This window comes from Hyperolius riggenbachi, chromosome 9, assembly GCF_040937935.1.
Source record: "Hyperolius riggenbachi isolate aHypRig1 chromosome 9, aHypRig1.pri, whole genome shotgun sequence".
Classification (NCBI taxonomy): domain Eukaryota; kingdom Metazoa; phylum Chordata; class Amphibia; order Anura; family Hyperoliidae; genus Hyperolius; species Hyperolius riggenbachi.
The window spans coordinates 265,280,330-265,287,356 of record NC_090654.1 but is presented as its reverse complement, the minus strand read 5'-3'; positions in this window follow the sequence as shown (position 1 = coordinate 265,287,356).

Genomic DNA, 7,027 nt, shown 5'->3' with positions numbered 1-7,027 from the left:
GAAAGGAGAAGGAAGAAGGGAGGTGAGGAGAGGGACAGGGGGAGGAAGGAGGGAGGGAAGGAGGGAGGTGAGGAGAGGGAAAGGAGAAGGAATGAGGGAGGTGAGGAGAGGGAAAGGAGAAGGAAGGAGGGAGGTGAGGAGAGGGAAAGGAGAAGGAATGAGGGAGGTGAGGAGAGGCAAAGGAGAAGGAAGGAGGGAGGTGAGGAGAGGGAAAGGAGAAGGAATGAGGGAGGTGAGGAGAGGGAAAGGAGAAGGAAGGAGGGAGGTGAGGAGAGGGAAAGGAGAAGGAATGAGGGAGGTGAGGAGAGGGAAAGGAGAAGGAAGAAGGGAGGTGATGAGAGGGACAGGGGGAGGAAGGAGGGAGGTAAGGAGAGGAAAAGGAGAAGGAAGGAGCCAGGTAAGGAGAGGGAGACGAGAAGGAAGAAGGGAGGTGAGGAGAGGGAAAGGAGAAGGAATGAGGGAGGTGAGGAGAGGGAAAGGAGAAGGAAGGAGGGAGGTGAGGAGAGGGAAAGGAGAAGGAAGGAGGGAGGTGAGGAAAGGGAAAGGAGAAGGAAGAAGGCAGGTGATGAGAGGGTCAGGGGGAGGAAGGAGGGAGGTAAGGAGAAGGAAAGGAGAAGGAATGAGGGAGGTGAGGAGAGGGAAAGGAGAAGGAAGGAGGGAGGTAAGGAGATGGAGACGAGAAGGAAGAAGGGAGGTGAGGAGAGGAAAAGGAGATGCCAGGATAGAAACAAGTAGACATGATGAGAGAGACCAGGGCGCATATGCAATTAAAGGACTTCCGAGGCGACAACAACAATCTGTGTTTACTCACCTTCTTCCAGCCCCTAGCAGCCATTTCAGTCCCTCGCCACAGCCCTGGTCCTCCTCGCCATCCCACTGGCCACCTGTAATGATCGGCGACCCGCCAGCTCGTCCATGTCATCTGACACACACTGCGCCTGCGCAGGCACAGTACGGCGTGGACGCGCGTGTTCATCGGGTGGCCAGCAGGACAGCAAGGAGGCCCGGGGCTTCAGCGAGGGACTGAGACGGCTGCTAGGGGATGGAAGAAGACCGAGGAGAGTAAACATAGATTGTTTTATTTACAAGTTGTGAAAATTTCACCTAGGAGAAAACAGGTGAAAAAGTGAAATGCATATGGGCCCAGGTGAGGTAAGGCGAGAAACAAGGAGAAGGAATGAGAGAGGTGAGGAAAGAAACAAGATCAGGGAAGGTAGGAAGGAAAAAGATAAGGAGAAAAACAAGGAGAAGTGATAAAAGAGGAGAGAGGTAGGAGACATGAGGAGGCTGGAGAAGAGGAGAAAGAGGTGGGTAGGGAGGAGGAGAATATGAGGAGAGAAATAAGCAGGTGGGAGAAGAGAGGGAGTAGGTTGTGCAAAAGTAGTAGCAGTAGGGTATTGTACCGTGTTAGCCATCAGTAGCTGTTGTGCAAAAGGGGTGAGGAGTATACTCTGCTGCCCCTGTACACCTGATTAGCCCCTGTATACTCCGCTACGCTGTACATGTGACCTGCCCATGTATACTCTGTTGCTCCTGTACACATGACTGACCCCCTGTATACTCAGCTGCCCCTGTACACAACTAGTCCCCTCTATACTCTGCTGGCCCTGTACATATGACTAGCCCCCTGTATACTCTGCTGCCCATGTGCACATGACTAGCCCCCTATATACTTCGCTGCCCCTGTACACATGACTAGCCCCCTGTATACTCCGTTGCCCCTGTACGCTTGGCTATCCTCCTGTATACTCTGCTGCCCCTGTACACATGAATAGCCCATGTATACGCCGCTGCCCCGTACACATGACTAACCCATGTATACTCTGCTGCCAATGTACACATGACTAACCCCCTGCATACTCTGCTACTCCTGTGTACATGACAAGCCTCCTGTATACGCTGCTGCACCTGTACACATGACTAGCTCACTGTATACTCCACTACTCTATACATGTGACTAGCCCATGTATACTCTGCTGCCAATGTACACGACTGGCCTCCTGTATACTCTGCTGCCCCTGTACACATGACTGGCATCCTGTATACTCTGCTGCCCCTGTGTACATGACTAGCCCCCTGTATATTCTGCTGCCCCTGTACACATGACTAGCCTCCTGTATAGTCTGCTGCCCCTGTACATATGACTAGCATCCTGTATACTTTGCTGCCCCTGTACACATGACTATCCCTCTGTGTGCTCCACTGCCCCTCTACACATGACTAGCCCTCTGTATGCTCCACTGCCATGGTATATGTGACTAGCCCCCTGTATACTCTGCTGTCCCTGTACACATGACTAACCCCCTGTATACTCCGCTGCCCCTGAATACATACTGCCCTTGTACACATGACTAGCCCCCTGTGGCTGGATAGTGTACTGGTTAAGGGATCTGCATCTGACACAGGAGACCAGGGTTCGAATCTCTGCTCTTTCTGTTCAGCAAGAGACCTTTGGCAAGACTACCTGACACTGCTACTGCCTATAGAGCGCGTCCTAGTGGCTGCCACTCTGGCACTTTGAGTCTGCCAGGAGAAAAGCGCAACATAAATGTTCTGTGTCTGTGTATACTCCGCTGCCTCGTATACATGGCTAGCCCCCTGTATACTCCACTGCCCCTGTGTACATGACTAGCCCCCTGTATACAGTACATGTCTAGCCCTCTGTATACTCTGCTGCTCCGTATACATGTCTAGCCCTCTGTACACTCTGCTGCCCCAGGACATGACCTGTGAAGCCTCCCCAGTGCAGTATGCTGGGAATATGCGTGTGAGTAGAAGGTACACAGTCCCCATAAAATCATGGGGCCCCAGCACCTCGCCCCCGCTGGCCTCAGGAATTTTCTACAAAACATGTCTTTGTGGCCCCTCAGCCACCTGAGCAGCCCACGCCGGGGACACAGCGGCTGCTGGGGCCTCGTCTGGGGAAGAGGAAATATTTTTGGGTAGATGTTGTTGAGTTTGTGTGTTTACCAGACTTGAGGCTGGCGCTGTGCCCGGCGTTCCTGGCTGCTGGTTGGCGTAGGCATGTCAGGAATACAGGAATACCAGGAGGTGGGGGTGGCCATTATCCAGCATGGGAATGATTTTCCAGCTGCGTCTGAACGCACATTAACCTCTGAGTGCCACAAACAGCACACTCGGTCCTCCATGGACGCTCCTACAACTCAGGCTCCGTCCCTGGAAACTCTCTGCCCATATCACTGCCAGCAGAGCGCTCCACCATTCCAGCAAATGGTAGAAGCAGGGAGATGAAGAGTAACAACTTACTTTTGCACATTTTTATGGACCTGATTTTTTTTTCCTGTAGCACCTTCCACTATACAAACGCAAGTTTAGAGCCTATGGAGTGCCTTCTTCTACGTATTGCTTTGTCCCTCTTTCTATGTAAATGTAACGATTGTGGAATTCTCTCCGTGATCAGCGCACAAGACGTGCGCTGACACTGCGGAAATCCTCCACAAGCGTATAATTTGCGGGAACCCAGCAAAAGGTGCAATGCACCTGTAGAGGGAAATTCCTGTCGACAGGGGGAGCTGTGGAGTGCAGAGGAACAGCTCCTCTGCCCTGCCACACACGCCAGACAGGAATTGTACGAAGGGAAGAAACGCAGGGCAAGATAGCCCTGAAAGAGAGAGATCAAAGTGACAGAGGGTATGTGTGTCCACCAATCTAGTCGCCACCCTGCGACGATGAACACACAACCAGGAAGACAAAGCGAGAAGACAATCGCCGGAGATGGCGATTGCTAACAGCGACACAAGACCGAATAAGCACAGATGAGGAATGTATGTTTGTCCACCAATCTAGCCGCCACCTGCGATGGTGGACACACAACAGAAGAAAACAAGTGAGAACGCAATCGCAAGAGAAGCGATTGCGGAAGAGAATGAGCACAGGGACAGATTGTATGTGTGTGCACCAAACTACTCGCCAACCCGCGACGGTGCATACACAACAGCAGATATGAAGTAGGAACGCAATCGCGAGAGAGGCGATTGCCAGAGGTGACACAAGGCTACAGCAAGGCAGAGCACGAGAGTAGCAAAGGCACAGCAAATCATACAATGAGAAGATAAGGAAAATAACAAACGCTAGCTAAACGCGAACACCGCACTCATTCGCAACAGTGTACGCGCTTATGCGCAGTCCCCGCGTGATAAGCACAACAGAGACAAGCACGCCTAACTAACCACCGACAGACAGACATGAAACAGAGGACGCAATCGCTTGCTTAACGGTTACCTCACCGAGACTCCAGCAAGCGTTCGTAGCAGACAAGACAGACACACGAAAACATGAACAAGCGAGAGATAGGATCCACAGCACTAGCGAAAGAGGCTAGTGCGATCCAGGAAGACAGAACAGAAGGATCCACAGCACTAGCGCAAAAGGCTAGTGCGATCCAAGTACAGCAAGAGAGTAGCAGACCAGACGGATCCACTGCACTAGCGCAAGAGGCTAGTGCGATCCAGGAAAACAGATCAGAAGGGGCTACCAGTAACAACCGCTGTTCCGGTTAGCACCCAGACACACAGAACGATTTCCTGTCGACCACCGCTAGGACAGGACAATCGCAACAGACAAACAAAACAGATAAGCAATCCTAACTGCACTAGGGAAACCTGCCTAGTGCAGTCCCAGGAATTACTCTAAACTAATCTTCAAACAATGAGCAAGGCTGATACTCCAGGAGTTACACAGTTACACAGGACTAAATCCTTATGACCAGCCAAGGACTCTGGGAAACGTAGCTCTTTATACTGCCAGTCATCAAAGGAGGCAGGTAAGGGATTTGCATAACGAGTGTATGCAAATTCCTCAGCAGCAAGCTGCAATACTGACAAAAGGTCACTCTTCCAGAGACCTGCAGAATGCAGACCTGAACAGTGGTCAAAAGGCTGCCTGCCTGCGCAGGCAGCCACGCGGATCCTCACAGTAAATGTATGTATTTCTCTACTGAAAAAATGTGTACACTTTATTCCCATCCTTTAAAATGATATATTTCTAATTTTCAAATGTTAATATGAAGGAAAATGAACCAGGATAGAAAGGACCAGCGTCATGTGAGTTATAAAACAACACGTTTTTCTTATGAAATCTTTATGGTATTCATGACCAGGAGTGCGCCAGGGGGGTGGCTTAAGTGTCCCTCTTTCTCATCTCAAAAAGTTGGAAGGTATGCAAAGGAGCTCACAATCTAATCCCTACCGTAGTCTAGGACAGTGATGTAGCAAAATGCTTGAGAGGCCTGTTCCTCACATATAAGCCTCCTATCTGGTAAATACATATATGGCCCACTTTTTCTCCTGAGTTTTCTCCTAGACCTAGGTGGTGTTTGGAAATTTGTCAATAAAATGCCCTTTAACCACTTTACCCCCAGCGGTACGAATTTCTCCGCCCCTTTTTTCCCTCCTAAAAAAACAGGGAAATCCGTACCTTCCGCGCTACCGCCGCTGTCCGCGCTCCCGTCGCTCGTGCACGCCGCCACCCGCTCGCCCGGAGATCAATGAACGGGAAAATCCATTCCCGTTCGTTGATCTAGCCCCCGCAATGATCTGCTGCTTCTTTCAGAAACAGCGAGATCATTGTGCGTCTCCCAGCCTCCTACTGCTTCCTGTAAGCGTCCTTCCGGACGCTTACAGGTCGCATGTAAACAAACACTCTGTGGCCAAATAGTAAACTACACCCTAAAAGCATTTTACATATACAAACATTATATTTACACAATAAATTAACTCATTACCTCCCACACTCCCCAATTTTTATTTTTTTTTTGTAATTAAAAAAAAAAAAATACAATAAAAAAAAAAACATAAATAGTTACCTTAGGGACTGAACTTTTTAAATATTTATGTCAAGAGGGTATAACACTGTTACTTTATAAACTGCGGGCTTGTAATTAGGGATGGATGCAAAACTGAAAAAAATGCACCTTTATTTCCAAATAAAATATTGTCGCCAAACATTGTGATAGGGACATAATTTAAATGGTTTTATAACCGGGACAAATGGGTTAATACATTTCATGGGTTTTAATTACAGTAGCATGCTTTATTTAAAAACTATAATGGCCGAAAACTGAAAAATAATAATTTTTTCCCACATTTTTTCCTATTTCCCCATTAAAACACATTTAGAATAAAATAATTCTTGGCATAATGTCCCACCTAAAGAAAGCCTAATTGGTGGTAAAAAAAACAAGATATAGTTCATTTCATTGGAATAAGTAATAATAAAGTTATAGACGAATGAATGGAAGGAGCGCTGAAAGGTGAAAATTGCTCTGGTGGTCAGGGGGTAAAACCCCTCAGTGGTGAAGTGGTTAAACCACCAGCAAGCAAGAAAATACTGAAAACTATTTTGATAGCATTTTTTAAACTACTTTTTGATACATTTCAATTGCCAAGTGCTGAAAGGTTATTTTAAATAGAAGATGAAAAATTACCTCCTAGGCGACAGTATCTCATAAAAGTGAGTACACCGCTCACATTTTGGTAAATATTTATTATACTGTATCTGTTCATAGGACAACATTGAAGATATGACACTATGGTAGTGTAAATTTGCTGTCCCATCAAAATAACTTAACACACAGCCATTCATTTCTAAACCGTTGGCAACAAAATTGAGTACACCCCTAAGTGAAGAATGTTTAAATAATGCCCAAAGTTACGATATTTTGTGTGTCCACCATTATTTTCCCGCACTGCCTTAAAGAGAGTCTGAAGCCAAGAAAGAAGCAGGTTTTTACTTTAAAAACCTGTTTAACATAATTGCCCCACCTAAAACGCTGCATCCCCGCGGCTGAAAACTCCATAAATCACCCCTAACTCACCGGGGCACATTGCGGGGCTCCTCCCGCAGAGAGGCAGAGCTTTGGGCTGTAGCTATGCCTCTACACCCCTCCATCAGCGCGGATCGCCGCTTCTCCCCTTCGCCCCTCAGTCTTCTTTCACTGGGAGGGTCGGGGAGAGGCGTTGATTAGCGCTGATTGATGCGCATGGAGGTAGAGCTGCATCTCAAAGCT